The sequence below is a fragment of the Pinus tabuliformis genome, chromosome 9, assembly GCF_031772625.1.
Source record: "Pinus tabuliformis cultivar Carrire ecotype Pingquan chromosome 9, CPIR1, whole genome shotgun sequence".
Classification (NCBI taxonomy): domain Eukaryota; kingdom Viridiplantae; phylum Streptophyta; class Pinopsida; order Pinales; family Pinaceae; genus Pinus; species Pinus tabuliformis.
In genome coordinates, this window is record NC_142307.1 from 1,907,127,478 (window position 1) to 1,907,151,935 (window position 24,458).

Below are 24,458 nucleotides of genomic sequence, written 5' to 3' on the forward strand. Positions count from 1 at the left end.
GGTATACCCTAAAAGAAAAATCAAAGGGTGAAAAAAATAAATGGTCAAAAGAAAAAATGAAAAGAAATGAACCCAAAATAAAAAAGGGTTTGCCAGTCTAAGTGCACCCAAAGCAAGGAAGAAAAAATGTTAGGAAAAGTAGGATGGGTAGGTAGATGAAGTTGCAGAATGAGACTTGTGATGAATCATGTCTCTCAAATGTGTTAACTTTTACTCATCACAAGTGCAAGGCAGATATTTTGATGTAGCTCAAGCAAGGCATGACTAACTCCCCTTCATACTTTTCCCCCAAATCATTCACTACCTCCCCCAAAGATATTAAGATTTGCTTAATATCACCAAACAACTCCTTCCATCCATCTCATTTCATAAATTGCCTAAGTGAATTCCTACTTTACTTAGGAAAGTGGCCATATTTCTTGTATAAAACCTCTTTTCCCCTTTAAGCCTAAGCTTCCTAACATTAAACTTGGCGCTTTCATTCATTTTTCATATTAACAATTAACTTTTATTATATAATTCCCATGCAAATATACCCTTCCCGTATTAATGTAAATATATAACAAAAACCCCAAAATATTAATATCCCACCCCTGGTTAGTTATAAACCATAGCACTATACAAAGTAGGGATTAATGGTTCATTTGGAACCTTTAATAGCCTTCCCGCCGCGCAAATAAAGGGATTAATTAACCTTTGGTTAATTAATAACCTAACCAAACCCTGCGAACCAAATGAAATCAGCCCCGATGCATTAAAAAACACATATTATTGTGTCAGGCCCCCATGCGTTAACCATCTGCCATCTCCGCTAAGCGCCCACGGTCAGATCTCCATCGCCACATCTGACGACTATTATCCATTTCAAGACCCCTGCCATCTGTTGCGCATTAAGTCCCAGGGAACCAGTGGTATTGCGCCCGTACTAGGGACACGTGTCGACCGCCCGCCATGTTCGCTGCCCCTCCGCCTGAAACCGCTCAAGCCCAAAAGCGGTGCGGGTAAAACCATTTACCGCCCTCCCCCCGCTGACGTCATCCGCTGACGTTAGTTGTCCTTTACTGACGTCACCTGCCATGTCACCATCTATACTACCACGTCACTGCCATGTCATCTGTCCCGTCCCTCCCGCTGACGTCAAGCTGACATCATCCATCCTTCAAATCAAATTTTCCTGCCAAAATTCTTTTTGTCAAATAAATGGTAAAAAAGTCATTTTTTAAGATATTTTTCACTGCAGAACTATGTTCCAAGCACAACAAGCGACTAACTCAGCTCCAATTTCGACCGCCTCCTAACCAGTAAAGCTACAATAGCGAGCTCCCCCGCCTATCAACCGACCCTCTAGTGTACGGTTTCCTCCTCTTTGACACAGGTACTTGTAAATTTCTCAAAACATGGCCATCAACGCATCAAATGCCAGAATTTCTCAGCAATCTCCACAGCCACAGAAAGATCTAAAGGAAATGAATCAAAAGGTGCAGAACAACCTCCAGTGCCCCAACAAACAGGTGTTCATCCAGCTGCCCTGTTACCCTTGGGAAAAGGGAAATTTTGGGCGTTTTATCAAACAGCGGTGAGCAAGGGTCAGATCAGAATTAAAAGAGTATCAGTTCCAGCGTTAAAGTGTATCAGATCACAAGTCAAAGTGTATCAGAGAAATAAAGGCAAATCATATCAGTATTAAAGAGTATCAGGTCAGCATTGAAGAAAATCATATCAGAATTAATGTAGAGTTAAGACAAGTAGTCAGCTAAGAGCTACTATAGGACAGCTGCAAGCCGAACCCTAAAAGCTTGTCTCCAGCACAGCATAAGTTAGTTGTTTCTACTTTGCTTGTAAAGTACTTTAGGTTTAGATCTAGATATTATCTCACGGCTTTGATGAGATATTTGTTGTACATATTTTTGTTGTATAAATACCCCCTTCATCAGAGTTTTGAAGAGGTTGGGTGTGCGTAGATTTTCTAGACTTTGCTGTAAATACTAAAACTTTGGAATAAAAAGCTGTTGGAAACAAATTGTTGTCTGGCCTATTGGATGAAGAATCGATGTAGAGGACTTGTCACAAAATTCTTGAATCAAACTCTGGATCAATAAGTCCCCTATATCTTATGTTTTACAGTTTTCTTGTTTATTATGTCATCTATGTTTCATGATCTAAATGATAAAGAGAAAGATTAATTCAGAATTTGCTTAACTACACTCTGTTTTCAGTATTTATTATTCTCTGTGTTTTATTCATAATTAGTATAAACAGTGAATTCTTAATTGCGCTTGTTTCTTGACTCTCTCATATTGATTATTTGATAAATAATTCTTAACTGCTCTTTGTCGGTAAGCATCCATTTTCCCTCTTTCAATATGTTGAAGGATTCTTAACTGCCCTTCACCCATTTGAGCCCATTCCATCTGATTCCAGCCTTTTAATTGTTCCATGTTTGAGTACCTTGCTCTGTGATGCCATCCTCTATTAGAGACCAAATCCAGAAAACCATTTTCTTTGACTCCATCATGCCCAATCCACTAAACTGTTCTGTTTTACCTCACTGTTCTATTGAAACTCACCACCCAAAATCAAAACAAAACCCTTGAACTTCATAACTGGCCTAATATATTCTAAAAAAAAGCTAAATAATAAAGAGAGAGCCCTCTCTGGATGCAGATTGGCTAGCATCTGTATCTAAAAGATTGGTCTATGGTTACCTCGGCCGTATTCCCTTTCTTACAACTTTTGGGAACAACCTGAGTGATAACATCATTGCTGACTCCACTGGGGACCTGAATAATTGTTTTTTACTGTTGTTTATTTCATAAGCTACAGATGGAGCCTGAAGTTAACCAGGTAGCCTTTGAAACGACTTTTGCTTTGCAATTGCAAAAGTAAATAAATGTTGCTTTAGTCTATCTCCGGTCTAGCTTATGGATTGAACATCTAGTTTCAAATGCTTGATCAGTTCCTCTTGTCAAATAAAATCTTTAAGAAAGTTTAAAATCCCATATCAAAAAACCTCTTAAAGAAATCATAAAAGTTTTTTTGAAAAAAAATCATAAAAAATCAAAATAATAAAAAAAAAACTCTAAAAATTTGGTTTCCTAGAGAAACTAAGCCATTTCTTCAGAACTGTTTTTACAGGATTAGTTCTGATCTATGATGGTGGACAGGGATTAGACACACAAAGGTTAAAATCATCCACCAGGTGACTCCACATCAATTTCACAATCAAGACTCCATTGGAGAAATGAACCTGAAAGAACTGTATGAAAAGATTAGGCCTTTGACTTGGATTGTCATCCAAGACATTATGTTCTTTCTCATTGATAAGATTTTTCAATGTATATTGTATTTTAGAGATGATTTTAGATTAATTTTTTATTTTTTTTCTTCCAAAAATGTAGATGAAAATTCTCCTTACACATTTGAACAACAGTCTTCTAATTCTTATGAAGATCATTTTTTAATTAAGGAGAAACCAAAAATCAAGACCAACCATCCAATCCCTGAACATATTCTGCTACCTCATAAAGTTCCTAATAGGTATAAACCTCTCATTTTGCCTCATACAATCCATGCTTTCCCTAAGAATTATCCCAAGTATCTCCCAAGATTTAATGGAGAGAATGGTGTCATTGCCCAAAAACATATCCAAGTTTTTGAAGATTATCTTAACTTATTTGAAGTAGATGAAGAAGATGTTAGTATTAGGATTTTTGTTCTTTCTTTGCAAGGCAAAGTCAGGAGTTGGTTCAAAATCCTGCTTGAGGCAAGCATCTCAAATCTTGAGCAGTTTCTCAAACTCTTCCTTGATAGGTGGATAATCAAAGTCAATCTCCTCATGATCATAGAAGAATATAATCAGTTAAAAAGACATCCAGATGAAACAATACAACAATTTTCAGACATATTTAATCAAATCTATCATTCAATACCATTGAATATAAAAACTCCCCCTGATTCAGCTCTACTGCATTACCCAAGAGCATTTGATTCAGAGATAGAATTTCATCTGAGAGAAAGAAACCCCTCCACTATGGAACAGATGCAGAACATGGCAGTGGATGTAGAGGTTAATCTGAAAATTAGAAAAGAGAAGTTGAAAATAGAGAAAGAGGAAAAATTTGACATTTTGATAAAGAAAGTAGAGGAAATGATGCAGAAGATCACAATGAAAGTTGAACGTTTTGTTCAAAATCACCATGACACATTTGTTTCACAAGAGGAAAGGTTGATATTCATGAACAAATTCCTACCAAATCGACCTACCATAGATCAGAAGATAGATTCATAGAGCAATATGTGGAGGAGCAATCTCCTGATCTAATGTGTGCATTTGATAACATTTCTTCTTTTAATGATTCACCCAAGTATGATCAATATGATGATGATTATGTTTCTCAAATCCAAATTAACCTTGCAGAAGAATCAGAAGCTAATTTGGGGAACAAGGAAATTTAGGTTCAACAACTTGAAAGTATTGATCAGCTTGTTCATTGTAGCAGTGAGGATGAGGAGGAAAATGCAGAAAATTTTGAAATCAGTGAAGGAACTTTACCATTTTGTTTTGATTCATTTCAGTTTATCAAAGATAAATATCATGAAATAAGAAATCAAATGTCAACAAGTCCTGATATTAACCATCTAGAGGGCAATCAAATCTTTGTTCAAAACTTATCATATCTAGATTTGCAGCCCCAAAATGCCATTGAATGTTAGGTTGCAGAAGAAGACTTGGAAGCAGCAACATATGATCAAAAAATCCAAGTTGATTCTTTGCCCCTTTGTTTTGAATCATCTGAATTGTTTAAAGAAAGACAAGAGCATATTGTAGAAATCTGTCAAGTTCCATTTGAACCTGTATGTAATAAGTTGCAATAATCCTTCCAAGTTCTTTATGATCCAATAGCTGACAGGTTGAATGATGAAAGAAATCAAAATTCTTCTCCATTAACAGACTATAAGGGTAAAAAACAAGATGATAATGGTTTTACAAGGCAGGCATTACAATCAGTAAAAATATCACCACAAAGAACAGTTGAAAACATACATGGTGATAAAGACAAAAGTGATTTCTCAATTCCATGGCATGAGAGCTATCCAGGACATTTGTACAGTTGTTGTTTGAATCAGCTCAAGAATAGTGTATATATTTTTCAGGATCCTTTTGTACAGTTTCTAGATTCAGCAAGGGAGATCAGGAATTTCCTTATCTTCTCAAAGTTTAACAAAGCCAAATTTGATTGCAAGATCTCAATTTTAAACACCATCAAACACAAGCAACAAAGGTCACTAATGTATATAATGCTTAATTGGTTGCATTGGTTGTTTCATTTTACCTAACCAGCAGTCAGAAAGCTTATTAGAGTAAAGTAGGTAGGATTTCAGTTTGTTTTAATTTAGTTTTCAGTAAGTTAGGAAATAAATTTTGAAATGTTTGAATCCAATCAAAAGGCTGTAAAAATGTTGATGATTTACTAATATGGTTTGAAGTTGCAACACCTTTTTTGGTTTCAGGTCAGATCTCAAAGTTGTGCAGGAGAAGGTTGAGAGGATTTTGATGAAAAGACCAAGGCTGCAAGTTCCTACCCAAGTAACAAGGTGCTCAAGTAGGATTCAAGGAGGAAGAAAAAATGAAAAAATGTGTTTAAGTGTTGATTGCATAGTAACTTGCTGCAGTTGAAACCCGAAGAGAAGGCCCTAAGCTCCACAAGTGTGCTGTCATATATACAATAAAGAAACCAGCAAAAGGAAAATTTCAAAGCAGAGCAAAAGTTATGCAGAAGGCCATCTAACCTTCTGTTCTTGACTTTCCACCAGGGAAAGCCATCCCCAAGTAGAGCCAGTGTTATACTCCTATAGTAATAGGTGTCATATTTCATGATTCATTGGTTGAGCTCTGTAATATGTTCATACCTTTACTTGCTGTAAAGGTTTCCATATTATCAAAAAAACTAAAAAATGTAAAGAGGGTATACCCTAAAATAAAAATCAAAGGGTGAAAAAAATAAATGGTCAAAAGAAAAAATGAAAAGAAATGAACCCCAAATAAAAAAGACCAGGAAAGTGTGCAAGTCCAAATGCCACTACTATTTCATTTTCTATAAATGAAGCATCATGTATAGCTTCTTAAACTTTTTTCACAATTGATGAATTGCCAAACAGCTTAATCTTGGCCAGTTCATGTTTAAATTTCATGTTTTAGAGATAGAGAATACAAATTTGTCCAAACTGTTTAATCTTGGCAGATAAGTAGATAGGTAGAGAAGAAAAGGAGCTCAACTGTTTAATCTGAGCCCTTGGAAGAAATAAGTGCAGACTTAGGTAGGCTTACAATGAAAAGAAAAGAAAAGTTGAAAAGGGTTTGCCAGTCTAAGTGCACCGAAATCAAGGAAGAAAAAATGTTAGGCAAAGTAGGTTGGGTAGCTAGATGAAGTTGTAGAATGAGACTTGTGATGAATCATGTCTCTCAAATGTGTTAACTTTTACTCATCACAAGTGCAAGGCAAACATTTTGATGCAGCTCAAGCGAGACATGACTAACTCCCCTTCATACTTTCCCCCAAATCATTCACTAACTCCCCCAAAGATATTAAGATCTGCTTAATATCACCAAACAAATCCTTCCATCCATCTCATTTCATAAATTGCCTAAGTGAATTCCTACTTTACTTAGGAAAATGGCCATATTTCTTGTATAAAATATCTTTTCCCCTTTAAGCCTAAGTTTCCTAACACTAAACTTGGTGCTTTCATTCATTTTTCATATTAATAATTAACTTTTATTATATAATTCCCATGAAAATATACCCTTCCCCGTATTAACGTAAATATATAACAAAAACCCCAAAATATTAATATCTCACCCCTGGTTAGTTATACACCATAACATTATACAAAGCAGGGATTAATGATTCATTTGGAACCTTTAATAGCCTTATCGCCACACAAATAAAGGGATTAATTAACCTTTTATTAATTAATAACCTAACAAAACCCCGCGAACCAAATGAAATCAGCCCCGATGCATTAAAAAACACATATTATTGTGTCGGGCCCCCACGTGTTAACCATCCGCCATCTCTGCTAAGCGCCCACCGTCAGATCTCCATCACCACATCCGATGGTTGTTATCCATTTCACGACCCCCCCATCTGCGGCGTGTTAAGTCCGGGGGAACCAGCGGTATTGCGCCTATACCAGCGACACGTGTTGACCGCCCACTCTGTTCGCTGCCCCTCCACCCGAAACCGCCCAAGCCCAAAAGCGGTGCGGCAAAGCCATTTACCGCCCTCCCCCCGCTAACATCAGCTATCCTTCGCTGACATCACCTGCCATGTCACCATTCATACTGCCATGTCATCTATCCCAAGAAAAGATACCAGCTCGAGAAACCAATTGCTTTTTTCAGCAGAACGATAAGAGATGGAGCTTTAAAGTATAATATTATTGAAAAGCCAGCTCTTGCTTTGGTAAAGGCATTGAAATATTTTTGAGTTTATATTCTTCATTCCCACATCCTTGCTTATGTACCTAATGTTGTTGTTAAAGATGTCTTGGTGCAAACAGGTCTAGAAGGGAGAAGAGGCAAATGGATTACTGCCTTGTTGGAATATGACATGGAGATCAAACCAACAAAGCTCATCAAAGGACAGGGGCTGGCCAAACTAATGGCTGAGTCAAATTTGGATGCCTTAGACATTAATCTCATTGCTTCTATGTCCGAGGAAGATAAAGAAAGTTCGCCTGCTCAGGTATCAGAAATTTTTCTTCTTTCTCCTTGGTATTTGGACATTGTGTATGTGCTCCAAAATCTATCACCACCACCTGGAATGGCTAAGAATAAAAGTAGGACCCTGAAATTAAAGGCTTCCAAGTCTTGTATCATGAATAATGCACTCTATTAGAAAGATCCCGGTGGTGTCTTGCTTAATTGTTTAGTTGAATAAGAGGCCAAACAGGTTATGGAAGACTTTCACAAGGGAGATTGTGGAGGTCATCTTTTCTGGAAGACAACAACCAACAAAATTTTTAGAGCGGGATATTATTGGCCAACTCTCTTTGCTGATGTGTACAAAATTCTTACAAGCTGCCATGAATGTCAGATTTTTCAAGGTAGGAGGAAATTGCAGCCTTTGCCGCACAAGCCGATTGAAGTAAGTGCTCCTTTTCAGCAGTGGGTTTAGACTTCATTGGCGAGATTCATCCTACTTCTTCAGTGCAACACAAGTGGATCCTCACAGCAACAGACTATTTTACCAAATGTATTGAGGCAATTCCCACTAGGCAGGCCACTGATTCGGTAATCATTTCATTTCTTGAAAAAAATATTTTGTCTTGTTTTGGCTATCCAAATAAGTTGATCATTGATAATGCAACAGCTTTTAAATCTAAAAGAATGATTGACTTTTGCAATAAATATCAAATTACTTTGGGGCACTCAACTGCATATTATCCACAAGGCAATGGATTGGCAGAATCCTTAAATAAATCCTTGGTCAATATTATCAAAAAGCTGCTAGAAACGAACAAGAAAAGTTGGCACAAAAATTTGGTTAATGCACTTTGGGCAGATAGAGTAAGTCAAAAGAAATCTATAGGCATGTCCCCTTTCGAGCTCGTGTATGGTGTTGACACAGTATTCTCGACCTCTCTCGCAGTCCCAGTGGTTAAACTTCTACAGGAAGCTGGCAATGAGGATGATCATTTGCAACGAAGAATCAATCAAATGATCCATTTATAGAAGACTAGAGAGGAGGTTTTTCAAAACACTTTCAAGCTGCAAGAGAGAATCAAGAAGATATATGATCAAAAGGCAAAGGAAGACAAGTTTCAAATAGAAGATGTAGTACTAAAATGGGATGCAAGAAACGAAGATAAGCATGGCAAGTTTGAGAATATTTGGAAAGGACCTTTCAGAATTGTTGCATATCGGGGCCAAAATACTTTCCTTCTGGAAGAAATAAATGGAGAAGATTGTCCAGGTGGGCTGGTCAATGGTCGGCTACTCAAATGGTACTATTTTTGAAATGTTTTCTGCTATCATATGTATCACTGTACATAATGGTTTGTTCAATTTCATTGCAAGTGTGTGATGTCATCATTCTTTCAGTTTGGGGCCCGAGGTGAAGGCTATAAAATTGAGGTTTGATTTCAGTTTTGGTTTGATTTGTTTGAGTCAGGTCTTTCAGTTGATTTCAGTCTTGAAATTGAGTCATTTTCGAGTCAGATTTCAGTCCTGAAATTGAGTCAAGAGTTTGGTTTAGGTTTGTCGAAGTTATTGACTCCATAGCCCAATGGAAAAAGGCATCGCCTGCTTTCCTAGAGATCTGTAGTTCTTGGCACCTCCAAGGAGCTACCATCCCCATTGGAGCCAATGTTAGTGTCGATATCTTCATCCCTCCGTCAGTGATCAAATTCTCTTGTTGCATTGCATGTTAGGTGTCTCACCCGATTAGCTGCATTCCATTAGGGTCATGGATCATCTGACGGTAGTGGCTTATTATACATTTTCCCTCATGTGCTGGCCCATTTTCATTCATCTAGGTCATCTGCAATCAATTTTTGCCTTTAAATCTGTAAAAGTCTTTTTTAGGGTTTTAGGTCTCATTAGGTCTAGGGTTTTCGTCAATAAGGTCTCAAAATGCTCAGTGATAGTTAGCAGGCACATGAGGAGGTCAAATGAAGTTCCAACAACAATAGTTTCCATAATCACTCACTCAGTGATTGATTTTTCCTAAAAAAAAACAGAGTATTTTATGTTTTTATGTATAAATTTAATGTAATTTCAGTTCTTTCATATGTAAATAACTTTAGTGGCAACCCTGGTCACCTTTCCAAGCTTCAACAACTCCATCACCTACAAGGCAAATAAAAATTCAAAATCATTCAGTTCATCAAAGGCAAAAATAAAGTAAACTACCCAAAAACAGAGTTTGAAAAGTAAGTCAAAATGCAAACATTACAAAAGTGGATTTTATGAGTGAAAAATTAAAATATCTTGTATATAAATCATTTTTCATGTTCAAAGAGCTCATTTGCATCTAAAGGAGAAGGACTAAGCAAGAGAAAGGCTGTGTTGGAGAAAAAGAGCAAAATTGCAGCAAACTGTACAAGTTTCAAGGGCGCGACGCACTGGGTCATGGGTGTAGCGCATTGAGCTGCCCTCCATAGTGCAAAAAATACACTGGCGCGATGCATAGAGAAGGCATGGTGCATTGGGTTTGTGGCGTGGCACACAGGGCTTCAAGCCTAATTTCACCCATAAACTCATTCAAACTGCTAAATTTGCTCAATTTCCACTTGTTCAAGTAAGTCAAGCCCTCTTCCACTGTCATTGAATTAGTTTCTCTTAAAGTTTATGGTGATTTAATGAGATAAAAATCAAACCCTACCTCCTTGCAATTTTTGCTTAAAAAACAATTGTTTAGGGTTTACAATTTGTGTTTTTGTTGCCAAGTCCACTCCATCATTCCCTCACTCTTTGATTCCTTCATTTATTTTTCAGTTTCATCAACTCATTCCCTAATTCCTATATTCCTAAATTCACTAAACCCATATCCCTAACTCCCACTATCCCAAACCCTAGTTACAAATTCCTAAGCACTAATTGTTGTCCCTAAGCCTACATACTATTCCCTAACCCCCCTATTTCCCAAAAAACTTGTCAAAAACATTCCCAAATCCCTCATACCCTGTCCCTCCATAGTCCCTCATACATTCTCATCCTTGGTAGCAAAAAACTAAAGACGCCTTAAATCTCTTCATACTCATCAAGAAAACTCACACATTGGCAAACATGGAGTCTAATCCTTCCTATGACTGAGATGAGGAGACAATCAGTGATTCTCCTATAGAAATGCATGCACCAAGGAGACCTCAAAAGGGTGGTAAACATATATGAGAGGAACCTACTTCACTTGCCGAGCTGCAGGCCTGTCCTCTTGTTGTCACATGCTTTCAACACCAATCCTATTATCAGTTCTGTGAGATGGTAGAGAGAGTCCAATACCATCATGAGTTGGACAGGTTGTTTGTGCTCCATCTTCATAATGGCCAAGTCACTCTAGTAGGTCTGACATTCACCTTGACACCGGGGTCTATTTCTATGTCTCTAAAGACATCTCAGCAGAGTTTTTCCCTTCCGGTATCTGAAAGACTCATATGCTCCCTTGATGAAACTCATAATTAAGTATTTCAGTTGTGAGGGCCGGTTTTCTCGCCTGTATGCCTATCATATCATATTGTTGATGCACTTCGCTAGGGTGAGAATGATGAATCTCCCCTACTTTATTTGCTAGAACATTGAGAAGATGACCACCTTAGTGCACAGGAAGACTCCTCAGCAGCAGTATAACAGCATATATCATTTTGCACTAATCAATATTGTGGTCATGCATGAGCTTGGTTTACAGAACATCTCATGGGAGGATTTCATTTCACATGAGGTCTTCACAGGTCCTCAAGTACCTCTAGCAGCTTTTCATGAGATAGGTGGACCTTCACATCGGTAGGAGATTCATGAGACACAAACCGCTAGTGTGCCAATATTTGTCACCTACCAAAAGGGCACTAGAAGGTTGTTTGTAGCAGCAAAGCGAGTATTATCTCCACCCGAGGTGGAAGGGGTCTCACCTCCTCCATCAGCAAAGCAGGTACCGGACAAGGGCAAGTGGCCATTATAGGATGAGGGGCCTTCAGGAGGGTAGGAGACATATTTTATTCTTATTTAGGATGATGACACCAATTTGGGCTCACAAAGCTCAAAGCTTAGAGAGATCATCCAGGAGAAAAAAGATGACATTTAGCATTTGTCTCTCAACCTAGAAAGAGCCAAGTGGATAATCAAATATCTAGAGCAAAGAAACAAACAGCTAAAGGATCAAAAAACCATAATGGAGCTACAAAACATACGAGAAAACCGTCAAGCTACGAAAAGGAGGAAAGTCAAGCTCACAACACTTGAACAAGAAATCAATGTTGATTGTGAATCTTGGGTGGAGAGGGAAAATATCCACTTGGAAAAGATGCTAGAGAAGGCCAACCAAGAGAAAAAAAATTTGAGACACATGGCCTATCATTACTTGGCAAGAAACAAAGTGTGCAAGGCAAGAATTAGAAACATGAAGGCCAAGTTGAAGAAGGCATCAAGGAGGCGAAAAGAGCAAGATAGACTTCAGATCTTGGCTGAGGCTTCCTTGGCCCAACACAGCACTTAATGGAGGACACTCAGCCCAAATTTCAAAAAATTTGGGACACTTTTTGCAATTTTGGAATTTTTGCCTTAAAAAACAGGCTTTTCTGCCCGATGCGCCGCGCCACCTGGCGCTCGCTTTTGATGGGGACCTCCTTTTGAGGAAAACTCAACATTTTTGGATTTTTCATGGAAAAATATGCATGGTCACAAATGGCTAAGAAATTTTGACAGGTTTTCAGCTTCCAAAAAGGTCAAAAACACCTCAAAAAAGACCTTTCTGCCCCTTTTTTGACACACAGGAAGCAGTGTTGGGAGAACTCAATTTTGGAGGGGCAAATGGAGGCCAAATTCAAAAATTCCACTTGTGTTAGAAGGTAGACAGGTAGAAATTTCCAACAAGCTCACGTGGAGCAAATTTGGACACAAGGAAGGCCTCCAAAATGAGCTTCAAAAAGGAGCTACGCATAGGGAAATCAGAACGGCGCATTGGAGGAATTTTGCTCATTTTTGGTCAAAAACTCTGTTTTTCGCCTAGTTTTTTCACAGTTTGACTTTTTTACCTTCTAATTGTCAACATCATGATGTAATTTAATGTGACATGATGGATTTTATGTAATTATGCTAAATTTTCACTCATAGAGGTAGATTCATCCATCAAAAGGTAGTTTGCAACCGAATGAATCAGTTTCCTAGTTTTTAGAGGCAAGTTGTTCCACTGCCTAGTTTTTAGTTCTCAAATTAGATTTTGTTGAAACAGCTCCTAATATTATGAGATCGACCCCTAGAGGCTAGTATGAGATGTTGTTTGCCTATATCTTGTAATTTTTCAGTCATTAGCATGGTTGGACTTTTGGGAAAGCTTGGAGCTTATTGTATATTCATTTCAGCAGTTTGGCTAAGGAATAGACAAGTGGTTTGCATCACTTTATGGGATTCAAGTGGCATCTTGCTTTGGTATTGTTTTTTATTTTGTAATTGTAAGTCTACATGTGTTTTGTGTACGTCATCATATCTCTTTGCTTCATCTTAACTAAATCAAACAATGATAAAGGTAGAATACATTGAAAGTGCAGTGCTCTACCTAGGGCTTGTTTAGTTATCTATGTTTTCAGCTATTTGAAGAGGATCCTTGAGTTTTCATGCCCTCTCCAACTCCTCACCTATCTAAAAGCTCTCCATCTCACTCAATTTGAAGTACCAAATCACTTGCCTACCTTGCCCCATAGAGATCTCTACAAAAACTGAGCCTCATTCCCTAGACCCAAATCTTCCTTTCACATTTGAGCCAATGAAACATCATCAAATTCAATCAAACACCTCTGTACACGTACCTAGCCTAAAATCAGTCATTACATCAGTCATCTCAAGCTTTCATTGGCCATCTTTTCTAATACTGATAAGGAGAGAGCCCTCTCCCGACCTGGTAGGGCTAGCTACCAGGTTAAGCATGGTTTGATGTTACCCTAGATTGTACCTTTCTCAGCTTGAGTTAGATTTAGGCCCTAACAAGCGCGGTGACCATTTTCTCTTTCAGCATGTCCAAACTCTTATGGCATTCATCACTCTAATAGAACGTAGCATCCTTTTTCAACAACTCTCCATGGGCGCGGTGCTCTGGGCATAGCTCTTGATGAACTTTCTATAGTGTCTAGTATGCCCTAGGGGTGCGTGCAACTATTTCACATTCCTTTGCACCTCCAAGTTTATTATCACTGCGATATTTGTGGGTTGCACCATCAATCCCTGTCTACACACCACGTGCCCCAACAAGATCCCAAAAGGGACACAAAACAAACACTTATTCAAATTGAGTGCCTTCTGGTATCTTCAACACGTTTCTAACATTTAGCGTAGACTTTCCACATGACACTTGACCAATCCAAACATTTTCCAATCGTCAAAGTACACCTCCAGGAACTTATGAATGAAGTCTTTAAATGCTGCAGTGACTACATGAAAGAAAATTGCTGGTGCATTCTTCATCCCAAAAGGCATTACAGTATACTGAAAACATCCCCATTCCATCACAAAGGTCATCTTGCTTCTATTTCCTAGCGCGATTTTGATATGATGATACCCAAAGAACCCATCAGTGAAAGAGTATTCTTCTTGGTTTCCTCCATTATCTAGGACTTCATCAGTGAATGGGGTTGGGAAGGGGTCATGCATGAAAGCATCATTTAGCTTCCAGAAATCCATGCATATCATTATTTCTTCTTTATGTTTCTTTTCCTAAGCCACTATCGGGCTTACCCAATCGGATTCTTCTATTGGTTCAATAATTCTTGTCCCAAGCATCTTATCTAACTCAACATGGACCCTTTCCTTATACTTAGGATTAAGGTGGTAAGATCTTTGTTTTACAGGCTTCGCGTCTGATTTCATGGTGATCTTCATGACACCCAGGTCTCTTATTATTCCTTTTAGATCAGAAAACTTTGTCAGGAACAAATCTTGATATTTGTGGAGGAGCTCAATGACCTTTTCTACTATCACATCATCCCAATAGTCCCCAATCTATGCAAATTTTGGTTCCCCCTCTATTCCAATGTTGACCTACCTAGTTTTCAGCGGTGTTGTTATGTCAGTATCCTCTATCTGCGGACCTTCAACCTCGCGGTGACCTTCAGTTTTCAGAATATTAACTTTTCGGGGATCCTCATCTTCTTTTTCAACGGTCACATTATAGTGTTCCAGTGCATGGCTCAGCTGAGTAGTCCAATCAGGTTGGATCAGGTCCAAAGGATCTTGTGGTATCCTAAAGATCGTTGCTTTAACCTCCCGTAGCGTCGCGTCAATAAAGTCAAACCCATCCTCAAAGTTGAACGTCATTAAAAATCCCTAGCACAAGATGTCCCATTCTTCAGTGCCATGGTAGAGCTCAGTTTCCAAGTACCAATTCAGTGGTATGATGCGTAGGGTATGACAAAACAGATGCGCCCATTCAAGTTGAGGCTTCGCTCCATAGGCCTTATTTCATTTAGTCAAGTAATCACGCGGGTCATCCCTTTCATCATACTTGTCTATCATCCGCACTTGTTGCTGCCTGAAACATATTCTCATCATCCTCCTATAGTCACACCAATACCCACAACTATCCTTATGCATACCCCACCATCTTGCAAGCATAGCGCGCAGTACCCAGTCCAAGGCCTAGAAGCGATTTTTCTCTGGCACTTCTCTTTCAAATGCATCCAAAAGGCAATCAACATCAGTTAGCCCATCATGATGAGGTATATTCCTAACTTCAAATGACACACAGTGCAACAACTTGGTCATCATATTACAACGCATCCATAACCAAGTTGTTGCACTGTTTTCGATTCGAAGTTAGGGATCTACCTCATTATGATGGGTTAACTGATGTTGATTGCTTTTTGATTGCTTTTTGGATGATTTAATGACGTGCAGGAGATTTCACGATCCCATTCAATACATCCGCTGTTGGATTCACCCGATATTGGTCTCATGCCATTATCTTGTAAATCTGGTCCTGATCATCATCTCTTTCATAATCTCGGACTGGTTTTGTATAGTGTGGCCCCTTCGCGGGATCCAGTGGCACCAATACATGGAGAGACTTGTTTTCAAATATCATCTTCTGCTTCTTCAGGTTGATTACCCCATTCATGTTAGTGGCCCAATCGATTCCAAGGAACACAGGGTAGGGTTCGCTATCATCCATAATCTTTATTACCTCAAAATTCGCCAGTTCACTTGCACCCTCAATGTCAACCGTGACCCCTTGCAACCTCCCCATTGGAATAATTTTCTTTTGATTCACCATTCTTAATTGTATTAGAGACCACTAAAGTGAAACTCTCCCCATTCTTTCCCAAGTCTTTTTTGGTAAAACATTCGCGTCGGACCCCAGATCTAAGATAACTTGGTCCATCTCGTATTCCCCTATTTCCGCGGTGAGTCTTGTTTCTCGCCTGGTTCTTGCCTCGTGCTTTCCAAGCTTCCTGACCATGCGCAGTTCACCAGTAGCGCCATCCTTACCAGCACATCAATTGATCAGTTCATGTAGGCCCTTCGTAGCCTTACTGTCATGGAGCAGCTTCATGCAGGTCTCCAATAACGTGGTAATCATGGATGGGTCCATTGCTTCAAATGGTTTCTCTCGACTTCCATAGGTAGAGGCCTCAGCAAAGATTTTCTTAGCTTCCATAAATGTTTCTTTTGCACTCTCCAAGTCAAACCCAATCTCCTTTTCTAGTGCTTTGCAGACACATTCACCTTCTGCAGGTTGCTTCCCTTTATCCTCCCTAGTTGTGATTCTACTTCACAACATAATGTTTACCTTAGGGTCTTCCTCACAAGGTTGAGCCCTCATCATATGGAGGTTTTGCATCGGTTTTGGAGGTTGCGCCCCCTTTTCACGAATCTTAGCCAACAATATAGGGAAATCCTCAGTCGTATGGTCAAACTGAATACAGTAGTGGCATGAAAATCATGTCGGATTAAAACAGTCCCTCGTGTAGTGTCCTCGGCCTCTGTAATTGTAAGAAATCAGCTACCCTTTGCCTCTCCCAGGCCCTCCTCGACCTCAACCTCAGTCGTGTCCCTGATACTCACCCCGCATTCCCCAACACCTTGGTCTAGAGGCCGCATTTCTGTCTGCACTCTATATGCGGGTGTCCTATCCATCATCAATTTGTAACTTCAAAAATTGTGCTCATCATGGCCTAGTGATTGAAATAAATTTTAGAACAGTTGTTGTGGTTTTTTGTACAAATGTCTGTAGGAAATGGAAATTATCAGTCATATGTTTCCCTGCTACCTGACATATAGCACACCATAGCACAGGCCCTACAGTTGGCCATGCCACAGCCTCCGATCATAGAGGCATTGGTCCTCCTGCTGCAAAATAGTTTGTGAAGACTGAGCAGTGGTCCTTGTCATGCCCATAACCCTTGCATTTTATGCACCAAACTTCTTCGCACGCCTCTGGCTGAGCAGTTTTGTCCTACTTCAGACTTTGCATTTCGAGACAAAGGTTTTGCAACTATGCATTAATTTATTGAACCCCCAAATTTGGATCTTGCATCAACGTTTCATGTAGTCTCATTGCAATCTTCAAGGCTTCTTCTTGAGTTTTAATCTTTTATTGTGACAGCGCAACCCTTAGGTGAGGCGAGAGCGAAGCCACGAACCATTCGCGGTGTTTCCCATCTGTCAAATTCATATTAGCTTTGTGGATTTTACACTTCAATCTCTGATCCAACTCCCAAGGGGTCTCACCTGGTTTCATCGTGGTTTCCTTGAATCCCACAATCGACTAGGCTTTAGACTTAGGCCTACTTAATTCTTTATTCAGCACAGTCTGGATCTCTGCCAGCATAGCTCCTTAGTTATCATTAGAGTACTTGATGTACCAGGTTAGCGTGTGATCCTGCAAAGCACTAACCAATTTCGCCTTCTTCATGTCATCATCGGTGAAGCCCTGAGCTTCCTATACAGCCTTTATGATGAACCAAAATCGGTCCGAGTCCTCATTCCTTACGCCCTTGAATACAAGTAGTTTTATAGAGTTCTCCACATTGAACAGTGGAGGTGGCGGTGGTGTGGGTGATGGGGTGAGTAGTGGAGGCAAGGATGGAGGTGATGTGGATGAATGGGATGAGGGTGGAGGCGGTGTAGGTATTCATGAGAACCCTTGTCTTATCAACTGGCTACCACTCAGGGGAGAAATCTACAATGTTCCTTCGTCGTCACTTAAAGGAGGTCCGATCAGTGGGCTATACTCAAGACCTTTTCTTCCTCCGTCCCTGAAAGGTTTTCCTCTTCGCATAGCTCCAACCAACAAGGTAACCGCATAACCCATTGTTCACACAAGAGCATCTTAATCCAAGTATTCAGCGATTTTAAATACTTACCTTGCGGCCCTTTAAAGAAGCGACGCTCTGCTTCACTGTAACTGAGAGAGGTATTGATCGTGAAATCTGTCACAAATCCTCTTATGATGCAATTGATCCAATGGTCGATAGCACACATGATCTTATCTTCAGAAGCTTCCAACCTCCTTACTAGCTCTGGTGTCCAAACAATTGGCTTGTCAATCCTCCACCTTCGTTGGTCGTCTGCCAACTTTGCGATCCACTTGTATAACTCAACCGCGAAGGAACAAAAGAAGATTTCGTGCATTTCTATGTACAAGTATCTGTCCAACCACTGTTCTTTTGTCAATCATGAATTCTTCTTTTCTTGCACCGTGAATTCATGGATCTTTCTATCCAACCAAGTTTTGATTTCTTTCTTAGTTGGATTCTAATGATACGAAATCACACATCTCTCATCCAAATCCCAGTCCCGGCAACAGAACCATTTGTTGGCTTTATGGGCGCTGGCCCAAGTTCAGCGTTAGTTAGCCAAGAAAATCCCTAAACTACTAGCCCTTTCGACATCATCCTGCGAAGTGCGGACCGAAGTCTCACCTGAACCAACATGGGGGGATGCAAGAACCAAGTTTCCACACCCTGAGATGGTAGTGATGTCGATCCACACTTCTTGATCCTGCGTTTGTGCATATCAATAATATTTTAGGGATTATCGATGTTCCTTCTCTTCTGTCCTTCAGTACCTCCACGAAGGTACTCAACTAATCTTCGCATAGCCCTAACCCAAGGCCCAGGCACTTACACGCCTCTGTGGCTATGTTACTGTATAAGTTCCCAAGTTATCTTAAGTGTTACCTAATCTACCATGCATTTATAGTTATCTTCGCATAAACCTATATTCTTGATTGCGTTCAATTAACAAATATAATCAAATACATTTGTGCATCAAATAAGAATTATAAGGTAACCCAGATGGTAACATAATATAATCAGATGCATTAAACAGTGACAAGATACATAGTGATTTGCAGAATAATTCTCTTTATTGATATCTCAAGTTTAGTACAGACTCTATCCACCCTGCGCACACATCTACAGGGGTCTACGCACTCAGCTGTAGACTTCCACCATAGGCCTCTATGCACTCAGCTGCAGATCCTCTACCTACGCTAAGACTCGAGAACACTTAGAAATTCTTACCCAAAAAATCTTCTTACTACTATTACTACTCTGCCTTAGACTCTTCTAAGACTCCCTTTTTATATAATCCCATGGTCTGTGGACCATGGGTAGATCTTTACAGCCGACATGAGACTTTACAAAACAAGGGTGGACAAAACTTTGACATATTTGTGCTCCGCGACCACAAAATGCGGAGACTTTACATCTTTATTACAAAATTTGGGCTTTCTACCCCAAAACATGGGTTTTTAGCCCCAAAACTGCCTCTTGGGGGAACTCGTTCCCAACAATAGCTCATTCATCCTGCTCCACCTAACCAACCTTAGATGTCTTCTTATCCAAATATGAACCTGAACATCAAGCAGGCACAACAAGCCTATAGTGGAGAGGCATCGTACCCTGCCTATGTTGTGGAGATTTAAGAAATCAACTTCAGGTCTGGAAGAGTGCTCCCAGATAACCAACCACCATCTCCACCTAAGGAGCTTGAAGAGGAAAAGGAAGAGAGTGTTCCTAAATTCAATCCACCTCCTTTTCCTAAAATATTGATCCATCCTAACCAGCAGATCGCAGAAGAGACTAAACTTCTAGGAGAATTGAAAAACTTGTGTGTTAAAATCCCACCCCTTCAAGCTATCAAGGATGTTCCCATATACAATAAGTTGATAAAAGAGAAATGCTTCAAACATCCTAGAATGAGAAATAAATACACCCCTACCATCAATGTCATTGGTTAATTATCTGATCTAATGCTGGCGAGAGTGATTTTCCCAAAGTATCTAGACCCTCGAATTCCTGTGGTGGATGTGCACATTGATGGCATCATTGTCCCTCACACCTGGATTGATCTTGGGATTTCCATCAATTTGATGACTAAGGAAACCATGCTCAAAATAAATATCGAAGGATCATTGAGAAAGACCACAACAATATTACACCTTGCAGATAGGTCCATAGTGGCTCTTGAGGGAGTTGTTGAGGATATAATGGTCTCTATTGATTCATGGGAGTGTCATGCTGACTTCCTAGTTCTCCAGCCCAAGACCAAATTCAATGGATATCCTCTCATCCTTGGAAGACCATGGCTAGCCACTGCTGATGCTTACATAAGCTGCAAAGCTGGGCACATGACCATTAAGAATGGGAATTTGTCGAAACAGTTGGTATTGTACCCTCCTAGTCAACCATCCCTAGAGCATGACTTACCATTATGGGTTGAAGAGGAGGAGGAAAATTAAGTGTATCAAATGACATCCCATCCAATTTGTACCCTAAATGTTATTCTAGGAGGGGGGAAACCTGATGAAGATGATCTCGTTGACCAAATCCTCGAGAACCAACCCCCCAACACCATGCCTCTTGATGAGCTTGTGAAGGAATATGAGGGTAATCCTTGGACTGAGTTATCCCTAGTGGACTGAAGTCCTGCTCATGACAAAGTGGTAGAATTTGGTCCATCTAAAACCTTGAATAACAACCCCTCTCTCTCAGCCAACCAAGAAGAGAAGTTGTGCAATATGTTGAGAGAGCACTTAGATTCCTTTTCCTAGAGTTGTGAAGAAATCAAGGGATTGCATACTTCGATGTGTACTCATCACATCTATATAAAGTAAGGATGAAAGCTAGTGTGCCAACCTCAAAGGAGAATGAACCCAACCCTAAAAGACATAGTCAAGGAAGAGTTGTAGAAGTTGTTGGATGCAGGGTTCATTTACCCCATCTTAGATAGTGAGTGGGTGTCCCCTCTAGTTGTGGTCCCAAAGAAGAATGGAAAGTGGAGGATCTATTTGGATTATAGAGACCTAAAAAAAATCCCCTAAAAAGAAAATTTCCCTATACCTTTCATTCATAAATTATTGGATTGTATTGCAAGTAATAAGTTCTTCTCTTTCCAAGATGGATCAAGTGGTTACAATCAGATCAATATAAACCCAAAGGACTAGGATAAAAATAAACTCACTTGTCCTTTGGGTACCTTTTCTTATAGGGTTTTTCCTTTTGGATTATGTAATTCCCCTGCAACTTTTCAGCGGGCAGTTCTGGGCATCTTTGTTGAGCTCGTCCATGACTCTGTAGAGATGTACATGGATGATTTCACTCCCTATGGGTGTGAATTCGTGGAGGCTCTCTCTAACCTTGGGAAAGTCCTAAATAAGTGCATTGAAATGAACCTCTCGCTGAGTCCTGAGAAGTGTGAATTCTTCATGAATGCAGGGACTATACTTGGCCATTCAATATCTTATGAGGGAATACAAGTGGACCCAAACAAAATTGCCATCATAAAAAGGGTCCCTACTCCTAAAAAGCAGAGGTATGTTAGGAGCTTCTTGGGATTAGCTGGATATTATAGGAGTTTTATCAAAGACTTCAGCAAAGTACCCTCACCATTGTTTGGATTTTCGCCAAGGACTTTGAATTTTGTTGGTCAGATAGTTTCCAAGAGGCCCTAGAGATCTTGAAGGACAAATTGACTACTGCACCCATACTTAGAGGCCCAAATTGGGCTCTTCCTTTCCACATCCACGTTGATGCATCTGACAAAATTGTAGGAGAAACTCTAGGCCAGATAGATGAAAATTTACCTTATGCCATTTACTTCATTAGAAAAAATATGTCTAAGGTTGAATTGAATTACCCTATAACTGAGAAGGAACTCCTAGTTGTTGTCCACTCCTTGAAAAAGTTCAGACACTACATCACTTGTTATCAAAACTTTGTGCATAATGACCATGTAGCTATCAAGTAATTAATGACCAAGCCTGATGTGAATGCTATAATTATTAGATGGTCTCTTCTATTACAACCGTTTTATTTAACTATCATTGATAAGCCAAGTAAAGAAAATGTAGTTACAGATTTTTTGTCTAGACTTTCTTTTCCTGCAGGTGAGAAAGGGATGGTTGATGATAAACTACCAATAAGCACTTATTTTCTATTTCAATTCTCTTTCCATGGTTTGCTGACATAGCCAACTATCTAGTTGTTGCAGAGTTCCTTCTAAATCTTCCATCCCAGGAGAAGAGAAGAATTGTAAGGAAGAGTGCCCCTTTCACTTGGATTGGGGGAAATCTCTTCAAGATGGGACCAAATCAAATATTGAGGAGATGTTTCAGGGAAGAGGAAGTCTTTGAAATCCTCTTATCCTATCATGATGGGCCTTGTAGAGGTCACTTTGCTACTAAGAGGATAACTTTCAAGATTCTACAGGTTAGCTACTACTGGCCTACTCTCCACCAAGATTCAAGAAGATACACCAGTCGATGTGATCAATTCCAGAGGATGGGGAAACCTACTCCCAAGGATGAAATTACCTTACAACCTCAAGTGGCTTTAGACTCATTTGACAAGTGGGGCATGGATTTCATTGGGCCAATTGATCCACCATCAGGGCAAGAAAAGTACATCATTGTATGCACTGATCATTTGATAAACTGGGCTGAGAAAAAGGTTGTTAAGGTAGAAACAAAGGAGAAATTAGTTGGATTCTTAAGGGAGAATGTGTACTACAAATTTGGGTACCTGAGAGAGTTATTCACCGATCAGGGATCTCAATTCACATCACATCTGATCGATAATTTTTTTAAGGCAATATCATATCAATCACAGAAACTCTACTTCATATCATCCTTAGGCCAATGGACAAGTAGAGCTCACCAATAGGGAATTAGAAGGCATCCTCACCAAGGTTGTGAGACGCAACAGAAAGGATTGGGTAGACAAATTAGTGGAGGCCACTTGGGCCTAGCTACAATTTGGAAGACAACTATTGGTCTCACCCCTTATGACTTGGTCTATGGAAAGAAGGCTCTACTCTCCATTGAGTTTGAGTACAATACTTTGAGAATGGAAGCACAATTGGATTTATATTTCACAAAGGCATAGCAGGAGAGGTTGCTCCAGTTAAATGGTTTCGATGAATTTAGAATGCAGGCCCTCTTACACACTAAAGTTATCCAATTATAGAGGAAGGTATGGCATGATAGGAACATCAATGAAACCGTTTTTCAAGAGGGGAATTGGGCTCTACTATATGAATCTAGGTTTAAGGACTTCAAAGGAAAATTGATGACAAGGTGGTTAGGCCCATAGCTGATAGAGAAATTCCATGACAATGGAGTTGTTCAAATCAGGACCATTTATGAGAAAGAGACTCACTTGCTTGTCAATGGCTACATATTGAAGGTTTACAGAAAGCCTTTGTCCAGGGAATAGTTCATCAACGTCATCAACAAATAGGTGAATTTGATTGGAAGTGTCCTAGCTTCAAAGTCACACCATTCCTAAATAATAATTTTGTTTGTGAAAAAAAGTATAAAAAAAAGAGAGAAAAAAAATAAGAAGCCTAGATGAAAACCTCCATGAGGCATCTAAGGCCAACTCTTGGGTTGAAAACCTCCCTTGAGGCGCCCAGGGAAGACAGGTAGGTTTAAAACCTCTCTTGATGCATCCCATGTCTCCCTAAAAAAAAAAAAAAAAAAAGAAGAGAGAAAAAAACAAAGAAGAATTCCATGACAGGGATATACAACATGTCCATTAATAATTTCTATCATTTTGTTGGTTTTGAGGACAATGGAAATTTGCAGAGTTTCAGGGATAGCATGCTCAAGTTCCATTCAATTTTGTTTCCTTCATCCACTCCATACAATCCATGTAAACAATGTCCTTACCACTCTCACCCATATTTGGGGATCAAAAAGCCATTTTTAAGTCCTCTCTAGTTTGCTACAGGATGTCGTGTAACTCCTATAGGAAGATCCTGTAGCACTACAGGATGTCCTAAAATTTTACAAGAAAAAGGTTCCAATTGGGAAATCATCATGCATGGCCTATCCCAGGATAATTATATTCCTCACACCTTCATCAAATCACTCACCCATCATCCATGCATCTCTGGTTCAAAAAAAAATCACCATCTCTCAAAGCCAACCCTAAGCCTTGTCTCATTAAAATATACACACACACACACACACGGAGAACATTTCCTTTATTTCCATAGCCCTTCACTACTCCACCAAGGCTCTAACATCATCCTTCAACCCCTACACTCCTTCCCATCACTCCTCTGAAGTAAAATCTATTTAAAAAAGGAAAAAAAAGGGTTGCTATAGGATCTACTATAACAATATGTGCCACTATTGCAATAAGCCTCAACCTAGCTTTTTTCTTCCCGACAAAATTAAGGGGATGGTACCATCTTCCTGTAGCACCTTTCCATTCCAATCAGGACTCCACAACAACATCAACAA